General features: G+C 29.5%; 1 long non-coding RNA gene across 1 annotated transcript; it reads left to right on the top strand.

Annotated features, from left to right (window-relative positions):
* Positions 1-2,619: 2,619 nt before the first annotated feature.
* On the top strand, positions 2,620-20,495 carry LOC123301680. The gene is made up of 3 exons (XR_006535446.1): positions 2,620-2,630; positions 12,366-12,370; positions 20,436-20,495. It is a non-coding gene; the product is annotated as an uncharacterized LOC123301680 (long non-coding RNA).
* The last annotated feature ends 2,321 nt before the right edge of the window (positions 20,496-22,816 follow it).

Below are 22,816 nucleotides of genomic sequence, written 5' to 3'. Positions count from 1 at the left end.
GTTGACACCAGTATACCCATCTTTCTCCTCTTTCGTTTCTTACACCAAGTCCATGCGGCCCCACTATATTATCTTCTCTTCCTTTTCCGACTTTCGCATTTAGGTCTCCCATTACAATCACGATATCCTGTGATTTGACCTGTCTGTAGGCAGTCTCTAGCTGTTCATAAAAGTTGTTTATATTTTCTTTTGAATCATTAGCTGCCGGTGCGTATACCATTATAATTGTTAAGTTGTTTGGTTTATTATTATATTTAATCACAAGCATTCGTTCTGAAATAGCCCAATAGCCTACTATTTTATTATACATTTCCTGCGTCATTATAAAACCTACTCCATAATCGTGTGTTGTACCTCCTGAATAAAGAACCCAATAATTGCCCGATTTAAATTTGCCAATTCCTTTTAATCTTGTTTCGCATACTCCCATAACATTTATTTTCAAACGGTCCATTTCCTGTTTAATGTTTGCCATCTTACCAGGTTTAAGCATTGTTCGTACATTCCACGAAGCAATATTAATATTCCCTTTATTAGTATTTAGTTTGTTTTTTTGTATTTTCTGGGATTGAAGAGCATAATCTTCCTGAGCAGTTTTGAGTGGGGGTTTGCCATTGCCCTCCACTTGAAATTTTTTCTGTGTCCATTCATAACCTTTTCGTAGCCTTTTCGTCATCGTTAAATCGTTTTCGGTTTTGCTTGTCAGTTTTTTGAGCCATCTCCAATATTTTTCCTATCTACTTCACTCATTGAACTACTTCTTCTCAAAAAAAAGTCAATGTGCCTTTTGTCTTTAGAACTTTCTCCAATTTTTGGGTATTTTATTTTTTGTTTTATTAGAGAGGATTGTTCACAATTTTCTTCTTCTTTACTATCTTCTCTTTTATTTTTTTTATATTTTTGATTTTCATGGTCTGAGTTTGGGATTTTTATTTCTTCTTTTTGACCACCGAACTCATGCACCAATGCCTTTGCTGATTTTACATCATACAATCGTTGATTATATAAAAGTTTATCTTTTCTAAAGGTCGCTTCTTTTCCCTGTTCTTTTAGTTCATTCATGATTGGTATCAATTGCTTTCTTGACTCTCTCATATATTCAGGCATGTCATCTGTTATGTATATGTTTGTGTTTTTAAGTTTATGTTTAGATTGCATAATTAATATTTTTTTTCTAAATGCAATCATGCCAACTACAATTGCTCTGGTCTTCTCTTGGTCTTTTTTTCCGATTCGATTAACAAAGTCAATATCTTCAATTGAAACATTTAGCATAAGGGTTTCTCGTATCAACTTCATGACCTTTTGTTCAAGTTCATAATAATTTTGTTCTCCCTCTATCAAACCGTGAATAATAAAGTTTCTTTTTCTATTTTCTCCTTCAATTATTTTAATTTTTTATCTATTATTTCTATTTTTTCTTGATACTCTTTAACATCTAGCTTCAAGGTATTGAATTTTTCATTCAAGTTATCGTTAACTTTTTCTAAACCCTCTTTTAGCTCTTTAAACATTTCAATAATCAGCTTTTGATCCATTTTTATTTATTTTATATTTTGATTGTTTTTACAATTTGTTTGCTTTCCCTAACACTTTCTCAATTAATTTTCACTATTTTATTTTATTTTATTTATTTAATTTTTTTTTTTTTTTTTTTTTTATAAACAAAATGTAAGTAATACCAGTCTCTTTTTCAAACAAAATGTATAAAATGTACCTTTATTATTCGTATTCTGACATAGAATCAGCAAAGGTATGCTAAACTAATCTGAACAGAATATAGTTATTTTAATTCACCAATTCACTAACCAAATGCGTTTAGCATATACACACAGCACTTCATTATTTTTTTTTTTTTTTATTAAACAGGTAACAACACTGTATACACATGGTAATTCAACAATTAACTCAGTTAATTGTTTATTTTCACTTGTTAACAATGAAATTATGTATTGAAGTGTTTTTAAAGCTATAATTTATTATGTTACAAGTCTAATTTTAAAAAGATTAATTTGGAAAAGTAATATTCAATTAAAAAAAAAAAAAAAAAAAAAAACATGACAATTTTCGATTTTCCATAAAATACATTTAAATGGATTAATTTAATGACATTTTTGATAAGAAAATTTGAAACGTATTTGTCAAACATTTGCATACACCCATCTTTTTGGGAACGTCCTTAAAGTTATACTTATACAGATAATATACAGGGTGGGTCATTTTAAACTATAATGGCTAATAGCTTGTTTTGTAGTTAACCAATCAAAAAATAACTTAAATAATAGTTAAGAATTTGAAGAGGGGCATCATGTTCTAACATCAGATTGGATCTAGGTCTTCGGGTTGCTTTAATAGTCAATGTACAACGTAAAAGGTAAGAGATAGAATAACACTTTAAATTGAAAAGTTGATCCTCAAAAAAAAAAATAATACAAAGAAAATAAGCTTAAGGTTTATCGACAATTTTAGGTCAAAGGCCCTTGACAACTTTTGGCTAAAGCGTTTTTTTCAATTAAATGCAACAATGACATTTTTCTAACTCGCATTTCCTCCGAAAACTGATGATTTTCGAAAAAATGTTTTGATGAAAATTTTTATTTTTTTTTTTATGATCAACTTTCTAATTTAAAGTGCGATTCTATCTCTTACCGTTTAGGATCTAAATTAACTATTAAAGCAAACCGAATATCAGGTCCAATTTGATGTCAGAATATGATGCCTCCCATCAAATTCTGCAACTTTAGTTTAAGTTATTTTTTGAATTAATAACTACGAAACGAGCTTTTAACCATAATAGATTAAAATTGTCCACCTTGTACATATAAAAGGTAATGTGTAGTACCCCAGATAAAACTTACCATGCATTACTCTATTGGTTCATGACATTAATTGACCTCTATGAGATGGCAACTATATAAGAAGGCAAAGTTTAATAACTAGAACGTAAGATTCGTTTTCAAGTAGAAAATTAATAACATTGATCAATGGTTATCATTGTGTCGGTCAGCATAGTAAAAGTGGAAAAGAAAGTCACATCACAAGCTTACAGACCGCGTACACATACAGTGTTGGATTTACCGGGAAGCAAAGAAAGCAATTGCTTGGGGCCCCGCTTGGACAGGGGCCCCAAAAAATGGAAAATTTTGAAAACACATTCGAAAATTTGGAAAAAAAAAAAATGACACATGAAAAAATCCATGTCAACAATATATATATTGTACCAAATCATTTTCAAGGATGAACTGTTTTCAGCGTTTCCAAATGTTGAATGCCTCATCAGGCTATTCCTTACAATACCGATAGCTAATAGTACAGGAGAGAGATCATTCAGCGCATTAAAACACGTCAAAAATTATTTACGCTCATCGATGTGTCAAGAAAAAGTTAGTGATTGAGGCTTACTGTTTATCGAAAAAAACAAGCTTGAAAAACTTGACTTTGATGATGTCATTCATCAATTTGCGACTGAGAAAAGTAGAAAAAAGTTGTAATTTAGATAGTAAATTATAAGTTAACTGTAAAATATATTGATTATGCAAAATTAACTAGTTATTCATTATTTTGAAATATCGGGGGGAGGGGGGCGACTTTACAATGAGGGCCCCAAAAACCTGAGGTTGCTTGGGGCCCCGTCAGAGGTAAATCCGCCACTGTACACATATGAGTGCCTGAAGTAATTTTTTTGATTGAATAACTACAAAACGACATATTAGCCATTATAGATTAAAATGGCCCTTCCTGTAGACACGTAGATAGTAGGTAGTAGGTACACGCGCCCTATTTAAGGTGCGCACAATAATATATTATATTTAATAGTTTAATTGATATAATTATCTATATTTATTTACAATTATTTTAAATTAATTTTAATGTTATTGGTTGAAATGAAAACTCTTTAAAAGTGGTAGATACTTGTTGTTTTGTACTTATTTGTATCGTATCGTATGTATATCGTTTGATTGTTTACATTTAGCTTGTCATTTAATAAATATAAATAAATACATACTTATACTTTTTAACAATAGATCAATAAATCTTAAATTATATTATTATGGGAATAATAAATTATCTACTTTGTATCCATATGCATGTAATAAGATGATCACTTTTTGTGCATTGTGCAGACAAAATAGATTAATAGGCGAGCTGATCAACAATTTGGAGTACATTCTTAAGGTAATACGGAAAATTCCCTATGAGGCACAAATACCCATAGTGAAGCTTACTGACCTGCTCACTCACTGATAAATATACAAATTCTAGGACTTTTTTAGAAATGCTAGAAAGATGAGAACACCTTCTGGAAAAAACGAAAAACTTCATCTTTTTCATTGCAACCTCCCGAAAACTTGATAAAAAAACAACCCCGCAAATTACTTCTTTCTATTCTATACATGCTAGAAGGATGGGATTTTTACCAGTCGATCAGAAATAAAGTCTGGTGAATTGAGGTAATTTTCATGCATAGAACTGAAAAATCTAGCTTTGACAAACTTATACCAAATACAGTCCCCATAAATTATTTGAGGTCAATTAGATTTCTTTTTTCGACAAAGTTCCGCTTGTCTTTAGCTGGGTATTTGATAATCCATAAAAACAGAAGAAAAAATTGTTAGATTAAGCGCTTATCAGTTACCATGTATCAGTTTGAATATCATCGATAAGCAATTATTTTGGTAGGATGTGATTTAAAACACAAAGCTCAAAAGAGCCAGGTTGTAAATAAATGAATAGTACAAACAAAATTTTTACTTTGCAACATAGTCCATTGAAATGTTACATTGACTGAACATTTTTTAGGGGACCGATTTTATGTGTGAGACATGTAGGGGGGGCAATACAACCTTAACCCCAAGTTTGTGGGGTTAGTGCCCTTGTCCCCCGCCATCCATCTTGAAAAAAAGGGGGGGAAACATATTTTTAGTTATATCTCGTAAACTATTGAATTTCTCAAAAAATTTGTTAAGACATAATTTGTAGCAAATCGTTTGTTAGTGTGACTTTTTGCGATAAACTTAAAATTTAAAAAGTTATGAGCAAAAAACTGGCCAAATTTTGTCAAAAATTTCTTTATTTAAATTATAAAAATTTCAGATGAAAATATTTTCTTGTTTTCATACTTTTAAGAGCACGATTTTGTTAGATAGTCGGGGTTTTAGTTCTCAAACTTTGTTTTTTATTTTACTTTATTATTAATTTAAGTTATTTTGGGATGATAGTTTTGAGATAAAGTATTACAATGTATATTCGAAAAGTGCTAATTACGCCCTTCAATTTGGTACCAAACAAACCATCATTAAATCAGAATTTGCTTTTTGATCACAAATTTATGTCCTCTTGAGGGCGCTATATTCAATTTATTGTAATGGCACATAGCCTATATGCAGCGGGCGATTGAGATGCTTTCAACAAAACCTCATTTGTCAAATTATGATAAGCAGTTAAGAAGCTCGGTGGGAACAGACAGAAAATATATACATTTTAAACAATTTTTAGGTTATAATTTCATGATTAAGTATAATAATATATATATTTTTGAAAAGTACTATTTACGCCCTTTAATTTGATACCAAACACGCAATAATTAAATCGAAATTTGTTTTCTGGATGCGTACAGACGAACATACATACATATAATATACCGGTCAAACACATAACCCTCTCCATTGTATAGTCGGAGTAAAAAGTAATAGTGTATCAAGTGTCGCCGTTTAAAGGAGTCCTCCATCCATAACGGTAAAGAATTGCGTCTTGAACTTATTAACAGATTAATAGTTAAATAGGTCCTTTTATCAAAAAATACATTAACAATTCTCCGTGTAATATCTAGACCCAAAAATGCATTTCTGTCTTTAGATCAATCTTAATTATTTAAAAAAATTCATATTACCCTTTTATTTAGATTATTTTATCTTAGAACTATGGTTGTACACCTTCATATCCGAGAATATTTTTAAGATCTCAGTGTCTTTAAAACGTGCTTTTGACAGCTGATTACTTTCGTTACCTAAAAAGTTTGTTCTCCTGTGTTGTTGATATTTGTAATTTTTAGTACTTTTCTTGTAAATTTTGTACTTTGGATGAAAAATGGATTTCACAGACTTTCTTTCTTGGTGTGAGCATTGTTGTCGGAATTCCTAGTTTAGCCATAGAAATTTTCCTGCGGTTCATATAATTCCCACTCCTTTGTACTTGTTTGTACTTTGTACACAGCAATATTTAAAAATAATATATCCAAATATAGCCAATCTAAATTATTTAATCGTTGGTAATCACTATAATAAATAGCATATAATTAACAATTATAATTATGGCAAAGCCGTACATTTGCATAACATTATATGTCTATAAAGTAACCTGTAATAAGGTTCCAATTAAAATTGGTCAATCAATCTATCATTTTATAACCACTAGCTGACCCGATCACGTGTTGCTGTGATTCAGTTATAAAGTTACCAATGAATATTATACTAAATAAATCAACACAATTTAATTATAATACATATTAATAATAGTAGATAATATATTTTTAAACATTTATAAATAAAAGTACAAATTAACATAAGATTTTAAATTTTATATTTTATTTATCTCATTCTGAAAGTGTATTAACTTACTTACAAATAACTATGGTAAAATTCTTATTTGATAACATTTAAGAATTCTATTAATAATATATATAAAGGTTGTTTTATACACAAATAACTGAACACGCACAAATTGCATTTATATGAGGGTGCATGGACTAAATTGGAAAATCAAAAATAATGTTTGAAATTCAAACACAGTGCCTTCAAAATTGTATAACTCTCATCGCTACGAGATTTTTATATGTAATAATTTTATTAAATTTTAAACATTTACAAACAAAATAACGCTTAGTTAAAATTTTTTACAGTTAAAAAAACCTTTCTGTATCTTATTTATAAAATTATTATATGTTATCAAAAAAGAATTACACCATAATAGATGGGTAAATCTACTAGATTTTGATAATCAATTCGGAAAACTTTGGGAGAAGGCTAATTTTTTTTAAATGAATTACTTTTGTTTTAAAGAACAGAGAAAGGGACTTTTTCGGAACGATCCACGCGACCCTTTGCACGAGGTTTAGGGATAATTTATCTTTAGATTGTTTTCTTTGGTGATGTTTTCTTAAAAATCCCTGCTTCTATTGATCAGATTGGGGCGAATAAAACAAAAAATTGTTTGCTATATTTTCAACTTATCTCTAAAAACTTCTTGGAAAATTAAGGAATTGAGTTGAAATTCTGGAAAAAGATGTTACTTATGAGGATAAAAAAGTTTTTTTTAATTTTAGCCTGATACAAAACCTCAATTTTGAGACAAACGAATTTTTCTGAAAAAATTTCTACAGCGCATATCATACAGTTCAGGCAATTCGTCGGATTTTTTTACTTGCAGATTTTTTGAATGCACTTTCGGATAGTGCCAACGTTTTTTTCAAAAATTGATTATGAGCCGAAACATTACAAAACAAAAAAGTCAACATTACAAAACAAATTTCCAATTTTTTTCTGGTTTTGAAAAAAAACCACATTTAAAACCTGAAAAAAAATTTTTAATTTTTAATTGTTGAACCTTGTAATGATGCAAATCTGGATTTTTCGAGTATTTTGCAATTTTTTGTAATGTCTCGGCTCATAATCAGGTTTTTAAAAAAACCGATAACACTACCCGAAAGCATCTTTTTTTTTTTTAAAGTAGGCAAAATAGCGAGTAAGATCGGTGCAAAAGTTCGTAGCAAACAATTCTTTTTTTATTCGCCTCAATCCGGTCAAGCAAGTAGCGTCACTTTTAAAAAAATATTCATTCATATTATATATTCAAAAAAACGTCACTAAAAAAAACAATGTAAAGATAAATTGTCGGAAAATTACGTGCAGAAGGTCCTGCAGATTGTTCTGGATCCGAAAATTTCCTTTTCCCTGTTTCTTACAACGAAAGAAACCTATTTAAATGAAAATTAGCCTTCTCCCAAAATTTTCCGAATTTATAATCAAAATCCGGTTGATTTACCCAACTAATTAGTTATTTGTTCCTTCAGAATAAGATAAAATATACAATTTAAAATCTTATGTTAATTTGTGCTCTTATTTACAAATATTAATAAATATATTTATCTATACTATTATTTATATACAAAATTGTCTTGAATTATTTAGTATTAATTGATTGTATTGTAACTGAGGTACACAGCTACACGTACTCGGGTCAACTAGTTTATTTTATAATTAAGTACCTTAACTTTTTATCAAAACTCTGATGAGAGAATTGTTTTTTATGTGTTTTGAAAAATCATTTAATACAACCTTCCAATTTTGATTAAGGCTGATAAATAAAAGAATATGCACAAGGTGCAGAATTATTTCAGGCTGGAGTCATGAGCATCGATTTTAACGTTAACGTAACGAGCATTTTCGTAGCAACGCTTTCGTTGATTTAACCTCAAGTTTGTTTTTTTTCCCGACGACGTCGAGGGTCATGTGTTTGACCGGTATGTATGTATGTTTATCTGTTCCACCCTTACTTCTACCTATACGTCTTAACGGTCCGCTGGTTAAAGGCTATGTGAAGTTACATAAAATTGAATAAGGCGCCCTCTATATAAAACATAAAGGCATGAACTAAAAACAAATTTTAATTTAATGATACTGTGTTAGGTATCAAAGGAAAGGGCGTATTTAGCACTTTTCAAAAATATATATATTGTTATATTTTATTTAAGAATTATAACTCCAAAAAAATTTTAATAAAATTACATAAAGTTCAAAAACTAAGACCCGCCGACTACAAAATCACGCTCCTAAAAGTATGAAAACAAGAAAACATCCTCATCTAAAATTTTTATGATCAGTAAAATAGTCATTTAAGTCGGGGGACCTTTTTTCCGCCCTGTGGAAAACGTTTTAATCTTAGGGGTCCCCCGAACTGTAATAACGATTTTATTTATCGTAACAATTTCAAATTAAAATGTATTCTTGTTTTCATAGTTTTAAGAGCATTATTCTGTTGTCGTTTGGGTTTTAGTTTTTGAATATTATTTTATTAATACAATGTATTGCAAAAACACACGTTTAAAAAAATGTATGACAAACACACGTTTGGCGCATGCTGTGATTTCAACCATTTATGTAAATTTTGTTTGGAACAATTTTATATGGTAGAAAATTTTTTATAATGAGAATAAAGCCGCAGTGAGGAGATTTATAAGTTTCTAATGGTTAAAAATTGTTCAGTGGCTCATTTTCAAGATATAGTAAATAAAGTTTTCTGTTTAAAATTAATAAATAACTTAATGAATATTATTCAGAATTAATTGACCAAAAGAAGAACATGCACCTACTTTAAGAAAGGAGGTTGTCACATGTAACCATTTATATGTTTTAGATAAGAAAATAAAACGCAATTCTTTAGCAATACTAATAAAGTAATTGCTCTAACATACATACCTGCCTACAACAATAATAAATTTTATCAAAAATTATATAACTTAGTTTTATTTATAGCTGAAATCTATTGAAAAATCAAAAGTACAATCCTGCAATATTTTTTTGTAGCGGAAAAATTTTTAGACAGCCCTTTTGTTTAAGTTGAGCCAATGCTATTTTTAGTTTTTCTAAAATATATTTATACTATTTATATTTTGAAATTTAATTGTTTTGCAATTGCAATTAATAATATACAAAATTTTTATTGGCATGAGAGATAACTGAAATAAAAAAACTTAAGCAGATAGATATATTCCGTAAAAGTTTCGATGAGAGTGTGGAGTAGTGAGAAAATTCCGATTTTATGGAAGTTGGACCATCTTGATTTCAAAGTTGGCTCAAGTCTGTTACGGGTACAGTCACGGGCACAAAATTTCCGCATTGAAATGGCTCAGTTTAGATAGTACAACTGTGGTAATTTGGTTGTTCTAATTCAGTTATTCTTTTCAAAATTCGAAATATACTTATCATAAAATTTTATCAGGACAAAAAAAATTTTTAGAATCCATTTAATACAATTAGGTATTAAGCCGGAAAAAAGTGTAGAAAAGGGGGGAAAATGGCACCGATTTTAAAGACACTTTTTGTGTTTTGTGACAATTTTTACCCGAAATTCGATGTCTTCGCGCTATTTTTGGTCAAGAATTTCAAGTTTTTAGCACAAAAACGACAAATTAGGGTCAAATCCAAAAAGGATAAACTAAGTTTTTATCGTCTAAACGGCGCTTTAAAGGACCGTGTAATCGAACATCGAGTTGAAATCAGCGGCCAAAACTTCATCCTAGAGTAAAGTTTTTGTGCCCAAAAAAATGACATTCTTGGCCCCAAATGGCACGTGTTTCGGAGTAAGCGAAATCGAATATCAGATTCAATCAGCGACCAATAATGCTTCCTAGTTAACAGTTTGGACAATAAATATAGTTTTCCGTTTTTGGCCAAAGAGTGGAATTTTGGGTCAAAAATGGCACGATTTTTAAAATACGTTGCAGTTTCCCATTTTTCCTTTGCATACCGGCTTATTATTTGTACTAAATAAATAACTTTTAAATTAAAAAAAAATAAAATATTTTAAATTTTTATTCACGGGGTAATCTATATTAGCGACCTGTATTATTTTACTTCTCACTAATGCAATAAATTATAAAAACATTCACATAAAAGTTTATATAAAAGGAACTAGGAATTACGATCGGAACCAAGGAAAAGTAATTATCATAACTCACCTGAAAAATCGCTATTCTTAATTAGATATTTGTCAAAATACACAAGCCTAGATTCTAGAAAGTGTTTGATTACAATAAGAGAAAAAGTATTTGATTACAATAAGAGAAAAATTAATGGAAAAGTAATGTAAGGTTGTTTCAAAAGTTTTGTCCGTTTTAATGTCATGTGTTTTGTCGGTCCATAGCTCAATAAATATTTATTTTACTCTGTCGTGGTATATCCTGGTCGATAGACAATTTTGTACTCCATACATTAATACTGTTCATTTTGTCCCAAATTTCTCAGTCAAGCTAAATTTTTTGTCTCTTTGAAAAATTTAATCGTTTTGGAAAGATAAAAATGGTCGAAAAGTGGGTACACTATAACTTTGTGCAATCGGGCCAAACCATCACACCAGAGTCCTATTGTGAGGAAATCGGTGAAATGTACCGAAAATTTCATCAGCAGTAGCCGGCACCGGTGAACAGAAGCGGTCTGATTCTGCTTCAAGGCAAAGCGTTTCGCAACCAGCATAGCAACTAAATTAATTACATCATCGCAAAGGTTTGCCATATAGACAGTGAAAAAGTCTTTCTTCATGGTAGGCAACTTTGCAACTATTTTGCTTGGTCATTTTTGCCCTGTTTGTTATGTTTTATGTGGGTAGTACTCGATGTTTGATTCCAAATTTTCTATTTCGAATTCGATCTACATAGTTGTTATTGAACAATTATGTATTGTTACAATAAAGTAAAAAATGGCTGTTAAATGTATAGACGGCCATCACACAATACAGTTGACATAATATTGTTTTTTTCAAAGAATATGCTCTATGTAAAAACCACCAAGGTTAAAAAAATCTGTATTTCAATATTTTTTGACCTCCATATGTAATGGTTTTGAAAAATTACAACTTTATTAGTAAATTACGCAATAAATTTATTTAAGGTAGTACGAGCACCAAGGCAATTTGAGATTTAGGGTTGAAATTATTTATACCTACCTTATTTTCAACTTTGATGATGAATTTTGTTATATATTTTGACTGTAGTAAATAAAAATAAAGTTTTTCGATATCTGTATTGATTTTTGAAATATCGAAAGCTAAATAATTAAACAAAATTTTTAATTTCGGATATTCTGAAAATGACTTCAGATATCGAAAAATTTTGTTCTTACTTTTCGTCTTATATTGTCAAGTTACAACATAATTCATCATCAAAATTGAAATAATGTTTTATTTGTGTCCCCACTTCCGTGCTCATACATCCTTAATTAAACGGGCACAATGATAATTTTCACCAACTGCTTTTGGAAAAATCTATGAAAACATCCATCTACCATTTTAACATAAAAACAATGCTAAATATGCCTACTTTTGAAGTCATTTATTAATTAAATTAATCGGGCAAAAAGCCTTAAAATTTTCAGAATTGATTTAGACTTAGTCGAACTTCATATAGAAAAAACAAGCTTTTTATTTAAAATTGCCTTGGATCTCTTACATCCTAAAACTGGCATACATAATAAATAAATAATAAAGATTATTTTTTCTATTGCATTTCTTTACCATTTCATCGATGTCCTTTAAAGAGCGGTGGCAGTCTTAAATTTCCATAGTATTCATTTTCGCTTCGCTCCCCCCTTGAGTATTTGTTCGCGTCCATTTTAATTCATTAAATCGTCTTTATATCTTGTATATATGAAATATATCAAGGTATACTAAGTCTAGTCCCAAATTTTTAACACTTAAAGATATTGATTGTACGAACAGAAATTTCATTAAAGGTGTTCATAAAATCACTTAATTAACCCATTTCCAGTTATCTACTCGTCCGCCTTTCCGCCCGTCCGCTAAAACGGTAACTTAAAAACGAAAAGAGATATCAAACTGAAATTTTTATAGCATGCTAAGCACGTAAAAAGGAAGGTGAGATATAAAACAGGACTGTGATGCCACACACACATAACTGATATTTCCATATACTGTGTAATACTAGAATGTTCTAATCTAATTTGCGCTCTCACGAGTACCTAAACTGTGATGTTTCCGAAAAAAAATGTTTCAAACAAAAGTTGTTAATTTAAAAAAAAATTTTTTTTTTTTTACATTTAAACTTTTGTTCTATCTCTAACGGTTTACAAGATGGGTCCTGCGGCCCAAATTGACATTTGTTGTTCATTTACGAACTCGACCTCATTTTTTTTAAGTCCTAAGCACGCTTTAAAAATTTTTTATAGTGTGACAGGCAGACAGACGGACAGACGGACAACCAGAAATGGATTAATTATGTGATTTGTTAACACCGATACTAAAATTTTGTTCGTTGCGTCAATAGTTTTCGGCGTTAAAAACTTGGTACTGAATTTAAAATATCTTGATATATTTCATACATACACGGCATTATTAGTTAAATAATAGTTGCCGATTGTCCAGGTTTCTTTAAGTCTAATAGTGAATTTAGATCCTTATAGTTAAGAGATAAATTAACACTTTAAAATTAGAAAGTTGATAATAAAAAAACTAACATTTTGTTTAAAAAATATTTTTTCGAAAATCGTAAGCTTTCGGAGCAAATGCGACGACTTTAATGACGAAAAAATGTCATTAAAGCAACTATTCAAAAAATTTCATTAACGCAACCACGAGACGTAGATTCAATCTGATATCAGAACATGATAGCCCTTATCAAACTCTTCAATTTTTGTATCAGTAATTTTTGATTGGTTAACAACAAAATGTGCTATTAGCCATAATAGATTACATTTATAACATTCTCTCTAGTTTTTTGACGCTTCGCCTAGCAGCCATAGATTATATTCTCAAATAAAATCGAGAGTGATAGAAAATTTCTTATAATTTTTTGAATGTTGAATTCGAAATCGTATCCAGAATTTATCAAATACATATTGTTTTCGAAATATTCGTACCTCAACAAGGGAAAAATCCGTTTTTGGGTTATATTCGACATTCCGTAACACCACTATTTAATTATTTTCTCGTATGGAAATTGTAAAACTCTTCTTTCCTCCCCTCTTCCTTTAAAACACTTTTTGAATCCATCCGCTATCCTTTTTGCTCTTTTGAAGGAGAATGGATTGTATTTTCTGATTGCATAACTTTTTTTTATGAGACAAAATTATTCGCCGGTGAAACATTACTTCGAATTTAGTTGAAACCTAAGTTTTCCCACATTAAGGGACGAATTTCTTGAAAACGCGACTTGTTGAAGCAATTTTGCGCCCAGATTCGTATTCAGCACGGCAAGACCTTTCAAAAAGTGAACTCATACTTCTTGTACAAAATTTGAGTTGATAAGTGTAATTTTTGGGATTCAATTATATGGAAGTACGTAACATTATTACATGCATTACAATATAATAATAAATATTTTTACATATGGTAGTGACTAAATAGTGTTGTAAATATTGCATCAAATGTTTATATTACCAATTAAATATTAGTTTTTTTTTTTAATGTTTGATGTAGTCTTCATAATCTATAATACGCTTTTTCTGGTAAAAATAATATTGACATGTTTTGAAATGTTAATACAAATATTATAACTTTGTGAATGGTATTTTAGATATAAGGAGTATGTTCAATGTATTATTTGCTATATTTGTATGTACTTCTTAATCTGTAAAATATGTCGTTTGATAAACAATTATTCTCAGAAAAACGACAAAAAAATATAATAACTGTTTAAAAATATAATCTTTAATATGTAATATACGATAGTATCTTTAAAGGCGGCTTGCAAAATCATGTACAGCAGCACGTTTCATACAAAATTATTACATCAAAATTAAAATTAGTCTGCTTTAAAGGCTTCCTGCAATATTATTTTTTAAGGTTCACGCACCAATCGAATTGCGTTTAGAGGCTTCACATTGGACTTAAAAGCAGAGCTGGACTAATGCAGGGGCCCGATTGGGTGCTTATAATAAATACAAAGTAAACTTTACTGTAAAAATCAAATAGTCAATCTAATTCCTTAAATTTGTAAAAAAGTTTCGGTTCAGGCTTCATAATTATATTAATTGCTAACCAAGAATAGTTAGAAAATACTTATTACGATTTTTAAGCGAATTAACTAACGTAAGGTCAGAGGTTTCCCAAATATTTTGATAGAAATTCCTTAATGCAGCTTGCCATGCCCAGAAAACTGGCAAAACCGTCACGTTACAAAATGAGACATGCTTTGTGTCTGTGTGTGTGCCATCCTCAGTAACCACGATATGTTATCCTTATTTGTATTATTTTTATTCATTATAGTACACACTTTTGAATTTTGGATACATATGCATAACTAGTTTTGGATATAAATAGTAAAAAAATGGAAAAATTTGTGTACTATAATTATATGCGTCTTGGAACCCTGCCTACCTTACACTACACATTGAACAGATTACCTACATGTATTTATTTACGGGGGTCCCACGACCGCAATCCTTTTTTGTGTTGTGTCGACACTCTGAGTTTTGTTTGGACACTCTGATTAGCTTATATTGCATTTTTGGCTAAATTTTGATAAATCTGGTGCTTTGATAAGCAATTGTCAATATTTGATGACAATTTACTGAAGTTTAATCTTAAGTGTCCTCTGTTTATTATGCCCAGTTTTGTGTCGGAAATGCATAACCGCATAGAATCCTTTTTCCACCATATACGAAGATGGAAAAGCAATTGAATACTGTCTGACGATATTTCATAATGCATGGGAAACTACAGGTATATAATTTTTACTCAAATCAAATTTCAAATCAATCAAATTGTTTGCTGAACGCGTTTGACAAATAGTAGTAAATTTCATTTCAGTGCATTTGGTCCATTATTAAATTTGTTTAAAGACGCTTTTGACAAGCAATGCCATAAAACGTCAAGTATTTGAAATAAAAAATCACCTGGGGGTCAACCAATTTTTTCTACCTCGGCGGACGACCGGTTCATACCGAAAATTAAAAAAAAACGTCGAAGAGTTGGACCTTACTTCAGTTATTGTCGATTTTGACCCAGAAGAACTGGTGTTTTATCAGAATGTTTCACAAGACCACTAGTTAACGCTACCTGCAAATTTTCGACTCAACTTTTCAATTTTGGAGAAAATGGACACCAAAGTTTTGGCCTAATTTGCGCCTTCACGAATAAAAAAAGGTGAAAAAATGTTTCAAACAAAAGTTGTTTATTTGTTTCATTTTAACGCTTGTTCTCTCTTAAACAGTTTCGAAATGAAATTTTGGACTAATAGTGTAACTTGAAAAATGAACTTGAAAAGCCTAATCTCCGAAACTATTGATCCTATAAAAACTGGCTTGGTTTCAATTTGTTGCAAATTTAATCTTCTTTAAAAATAAATACCACAATTTTCGATGAAAAAATAGTCCTTTCAAATCGAAATCGATAAAAACTGATGTTAGATCAAAATTTTGTAGATTTTATTTTTTGAAATGACCCTTGGATTTAGCATTGCCTTTACATTGCACACAACATGTCAAAAATACAAAAATGTCTGAATTGATGCAGCGTTCAATGTATAATTTGATTGGTCTATATAATCAGAAAATATTTTTGGAAATAACTTAATACTGCATTATTATGATCATATAGTAAATATCTACTTTAAAGGGTTGAAAACGGTGTTATATTTTTCAAAAATTACGTAACTACTTTGCAGGCGCCTGGTTATGTGAAATAACTTATGTATTTTGCTATACATTTCAAAGAACTGACATTTGTAGTTTTTTTTTTATATGCCCTAAAAAGACCCATAAAATTAACAGTTGGTTGATTGCTTAATGTTATACAGTAAACCAACTCATACATGTGTTATTTGTTTGGTGGTGTTTTGTTCAATGTCTTTTTACACCGGATGTGTATATTTTAAGATACTTCCTGTGAACTAAAAATAATAAATAATTCTACCAACTATGTGCATCGACAATAACAAAAAACAAATTTAAATACAAAAAAAAAGAACTTTTAAAATATTTAAATTTTTTATTTCATTTTGAAAGTTATTGTGTGTTGATCTTCTTCTACGTTTTATTGTCTGTCATTCCATTTATTGTTTAATCGGCCGTGTCATTTTAAGAATTTTATGGAAGAATTTGGTTGAATAACATTAATTGATTTTAAATATACAGGGTGGACCATTTTAATCTTTCTCGTTTTGTAGTTCATCAATCAAAAATTAACTTAGACAAAAGTTGCAGCATTTGATGGTGAACATCATTTTCTGACATCAGATTGGAACTCGGTCTCCAGGTTGCTTTAATAGGTACTCAATTTATATCCTAAAAGATAAGAGATAGAATAACACTTTAAATTTGAAAGTTGATTCTTATAGAAAAACTATCATTTTTGATTTATTAGTTTGTTAGCTTTTGGAGGAAACTTAAAAATATGTCATTATTGCAAATAATCGAAAGAAAATACGCTAGCCTTTTTAATTTTTTTTGGCAAAAGTTATCATGGACAAGAGGATAATTTAGCTGTGTTAATAACTTTTAAGCTCAGGTTAATTGTCAAGATTATTTAAGAATAAAGGTCAAATGACCTTAAAACTGGAATTTTAGGTCAAAGTATAATTAAAGTGTTATTCTATCTCTTACCTTTAAAAATCTAAATTGGCAAAACAACTCGAAGAACTAGTTCAATCTGATGCAAGAACATGATTTCTCCTTTTACATTCTGTAACTTTTGATGTTACTTTTTGATTGGTTAACTGCAAAACGAGCTCTTAGCGATAATAGATTAAAATGGTCCACGTTGTATATACATAAAGTAATGTGTAGTACCCCGGATAAAACTGAACATGAATTACTCTACAGGTTGACAGTAATTACCCTCTATGAGATGGCAACTATATAATAAGATAAAGTTTACTTACTAGAACGTAAAATACGTTTTCAAGTAGAAAAGAAATAACATGTATAGGCAGCTTTGCAAAAGTGAAAAAAAAGTCACATAACTTGCTTACTGACCGCGTACAGTTATGAATGCCTGAAGGCCATATTTCCCAAAAAAAAAAAAAACACTTTCATTATCCAGTAACGTATAATTTATGATGTTGTTCCTTTAAGTAAACTATAAAAATATTAAGTAAACTATAAGCTAAAAGATCACCTTTTGAAGGTAGGTAAATTTGGATGTGAATCATCGAAGATTATTATATTGTACCTTGGTTCACAGATCTTGTACGATGAATCATGAAGTTTTTATAGAAAGCTACTTAAAATTTAAAAGAAATGCATACTTGACGGAATGAATTATAATGGTAACTCTACCCTATATATTAACTTCCCGGAAATTCTTGTAAACTAAGAACTCATTGAAAGAGACCAAATTTTAAAACTAAAAAAACTAAACATGCATAAATTCACAATGTGTAAAGAAGACCTATCTTGAATAACTTGATTTACAGTAAAATGAGTACTTTTTACTTTTTTCCAAAAAATTAATTCTTTTTCGTAGAATGAATTATATGCCCAAAAATCGAATACAGCAGTTATTTTTAGATAAATATGTTTTGCATTTAAACTCTAATTAGAGAAAGAGGTTAAGTAAATTTAAATTACAAAATTGATTTTGGTAGAAAAAGTATATTTTTTTGAAAACTGATCATATTTCACAAAAAGCGAGTGCAAAAATATTTACTTACAGATACAATATTACATCAAAAGAAATGTTTAAACTCGTATTAGAAGTAAAACTTACCGAAAATACGATAATTAATCTAGTACGCATAAAAATTAATACTTTACCGTAATTTTGGTTGTAACTCCTGAAGAAATTTGGGTGCGTGCGAAGTTAGAGGGATTAATTATAATTACTTTATTAGGTGATAGATAACGTTAAAATAATTACAACTTAAACTGAAAACACTTAAGTCAGGGAAATGTTCTCTTTTAAATACAGGGTTTTAAAATTTTAGGAGAAAAAATTATTTAGGCAAATACAAGGAGAAATGAATAGGGAAGAGATAGGATTAAAACAAGGGAAAAACACATGTTATGAGAATTTGTATTTCGATGACCGATAGTCACAACTTCTAAGGACTGCACAGTCGTACCGGAGTGATTTACACTCATGCTCGGATAAAAAATATTAAGTATATATTATTCTCCGATTGCATCTGTAGGCGACGCCTGTACAGTTTGGCCTACCGCGGCTGGCTCACATATTCCTATTAACCTGAGCAGGTTTATCTGACAGATATACCGAAACGTGTAGGCCAGATTTCCGTGTATCATTTTAGGAGAAAATTATTTATTCCAATCAAATAAAACACAAAACGCTGCATCAAATCAGGTCTGTTTGTTTGTTGTTTGCAATGTTAAATTTAAGTTTTCGACCTCGGCAGACGACCGGGTCATACCAAAAAATAAATAAACAATCGAAAATTTTGACCTTTATTTCAGATTTAGTCGATTTTAATTTGGAAGGAGTAGTTTTTAATTTAATCACTAACGGCTTACAAGATGAAATTTTGCGAAAAATCGTGTAACTCTAAAAATAGACAAACTTTGAAAAGCAGTATCTCCGAAACTATCGGTACTATAAAAACTGGCGTATTCAAATTGACAAAAACTGAAATAAAGCGTAATTTTTTACGACCGTGTGTTCATCTGCCGAGGTCAAAAGTTTGGATTTAACATTTCTTTTACATTACAAACAACATATCAAAAAAACAAAAATACTTGATTTGATGCAGCGCGCGGCGTTCATGTTTAATTTGATTGAATTAAATTTAAAATGAAATAGTTAAATGTTGATGGTCTCTATTTTGATGTTTATAAACAGACTACACTTTTCATGAAACATTGATCTTGCTAGACCGTATAAAATGGAATGAAGACATTTTTTTCTTATAAATATTTTAGCAAATCAAATATTAAACTACTTCAGTTGTTACTGATTAATATTAATTTTGAATAATAAGTATGTTTTGTTTACGTGTAAGACTACATAGCTTTTTTTTCAAAAGGAAATGCTATTTGCCCAAAGCAATCGAATTTTTTACTGCATTTCCACAATGAGTCATTAAACAACGTTTTCTTTGAATACAATCTACAACTATCATTTTCCTTTAATTTAATAGTAAAATAGATATGACTTTTCGATGCCATACCAATAACTTTCCGATTTAGTACATTATTAATGATTATGTTCACAGGATGGATCATTTTAATCTGTTATGTATAATAAATGTTTCCAAAACTAGTGTATTTTCTTTCGATTAGATGAAATAAAGACATATTTTTAAGTCGTATTTCTTCCAAAAACAAACGATTTTCGAAAAAATGTTTCAAATAAAAAATGTCAGATTAACTACTTAGTTAATCAAAAAATAACTTTAAGAGTAGTTACAGCGTTTGCCCTCAAAAAAAAGCTGACATTTTTTATTTGAAACATTTTTTCGAAAATCGTTTGTTTTTGGAAGAAATACGACTTAAAAATATGCCTTTATTTCATCTAATCGAAAGAAATACGCTAGTTTTGGAAACATTTTTTAAACAAAAGTAATAAAAGGTTAATAAAAGTTATTTGTTTGTGGCAAGAACTTTAAAGTGTGTATTACCCTTGACAACTTTTGGCTAGAGAATTTTTCCGTTGCTAGCGTCTTTTATTTCGATAAAATAAGGACAAATTTTTTAGTCACATTTCCTTCGAAAGCTAAGATTTTCGAAAAAAATATCTTAAATAAAAAATGGTAGTTTTTTATGAGTATCAACTTTCAAATGTAAAGTGTTATTCTATCGTTTACCTTTAAGGATCTAAATTGGATATTAGACCCGAAGAACTAAGTCCAATCTGATGCCAGAAAATGATGTTTTCCTATCAAACTCTGTAACTTTTGTTTAAATTATCTAAAGAAGATCGATCAGTCATTGCTTTTCACTAACGATATTCCTGAAGAGTTCTTATTTAACTTTGGCTTTATTTGTTATTAAATTTAGTAAGAAATTAAATTAATTTAATTTTTAATTAAATTAAGTATTTATTTGTGTTTAAAGAATATAAGGTACTATTATTTTATAAATAAAATACAAAATTATCTAATTTTTAACAGTCTTTAACGATATTCAAAATAAATAAGAGTCAACAGAAATTCCAATTGCAATATAATTATGCTCTTGGAGCGTTTTTTATGGATAGTGACACAATATTCAAACCACATACAAATGATTATAAGCCACCAAGTTTCACTGGAAATCATGGAAAACGATTCATCCCAGATTATCCTTCACATTTCGATGCAACCCTTAAATATTTTTGTGTTAGTAATTGTCATTCTAACTTCAGGACTTCTTATTCGGTGCTGTATAGGTGTTTCTCATCAAGGCTTAAGTATTGCAGAAAAAAATACTATGATAATACTTACCTACTAGAAAATTGATCTTCAACAACTTTGTTCCCGACCTCTTCAAAGTTGCCACGCATTTTGCGAAGCTGCAATTTCATGCATAATGAAATTAATTTCTTCATAGAACCCTAACATCAGTTAAAATTTCAATTTGATATAAGTCTAGCCACATCCTTTGATAAAATAAAACTTTTGTTTCATGTAAGTCAAAAATGAATCTAAGAAAAAATAGACCCGCAAAAAATAAAATAGCGACGGAAAAATAGACCCGGAAGAAATAGACCTCAAAAAAAGAATTAACATATAAATAATATATCTATAAATGTAAATAGTTTAGGACCCGGAAAAAATAGGCTCAAAAAAAACACCTGAATATTGTATACCTGTCATAAATATTATACCAAACTCAAAACTCAACCTTTTTTTTTGCACAAAGAAAATATCGGGTGGATATCGTTTACTATAATATTTCCGTTTTCTATTATTTTGTCCCATTTTTGAATGCAAGGGCTAAAAACTTCAGAACCCAACCAACTCCTCTATAGTCAATAAACTCAACTCAACCAACTAGATGTGTTTGATTGTATTATAATACAATACCAGAAGTGTTAGAGCTTTATATTTCCGAATCTATTTTTTCAGTCGCTAATTTTTCAGGGTCTATTTTTTCCAAGTTTATTTTTTTCTGCCTTATTTTCTTCTTTGTATTTTCAAATGATTATATAGTTTCGGCGAAACATAATGGTCTTCATAAATTTTCTAAATTTAATTTTCAGAGTGAAACCAAGAACTTTCCATCGGAATATTAATAAATCGGTTTATTATATTTATTATAAATAGTTTGATTATATTAATTAATTTATGCATGTATTTGTATTCAGATTATAAAATGACTCATACATATTTATTTTTCATAAGTCGTTAATAATTATTTATAGTAAATTGAATAATATGCAAATATTAATCAGCCGAAAGGCAATCAATGTGTTATATTTAGAACGATCTTGTGTTTATGTATGTAAGACTGCCTATAAGACCTACCATATTTATTATACCATGTATATATGAAATATACATAGTATTATAAGTTTTTATACCATGTATATATGAAATATACATAGTATTATAAGTTTAGTCCCAAGTTTGTAACGCCTAAAAATATTAATGCTACAAAAAAAAAATTGGTATAGGTGTTCATAAAATCACCTAATTAATCCATTTCCGGTTGTCCGTCCGTCCGTCCGTCCGTCCTGCCGTCCGTCCGTCCGTCCGTCCGTCTGTGGTCACGATTACTCAAAAACGAAAAGAGATATCAAGCTGAAATTTTTACAGCGTACTTAGGACGTAAAAAGTGAGGTCAAGTTCGTAAATGAGCAACATGGGTCAATTGGGTCATGGGTCCGTAATACCCATCTTGTAAACCGTTAGAGATAGAATAAAAGTTTAAATGTAAAAAATGTTCCTTACAAAAAAATAAACAACTTTTGTTTGAAACATTTTTTTGTAAAGAGTATTGTTTACCCGTGACAGCGCAAATTATTTCAGAACATAATTGATATGTTATATATATAACACATAGTATCAATTATTTGCATAGCAACAACATTGTTTATTTCAAACATATACGTCACTTATAATATTGTATTATTTGTTTGTGTATCCGTCTGTGGACACGATAACTCAAAAACGAAAAAAGATATCGAGCTGAAATTTTTACAGCGTACTCAGGAC

Source organism: Chrysoperla carnea, chromosome 5, assembly GCF_905475395.1.
Source record: "Chrysoperla carnea chromosome 5, inChrCarn1.1, whole genome shotgun sequence".
NCBI lineage: Eukaryota > Metazoa > Arthropoda > Insecta > Neuroptera > Chrysopidae > Chrysoperla > Chrysoperla carnea.
Note: the sequence above shows the minus strand (reverse complement) of the source record. Positions and strands in the feature narration are given on the sequence as shown.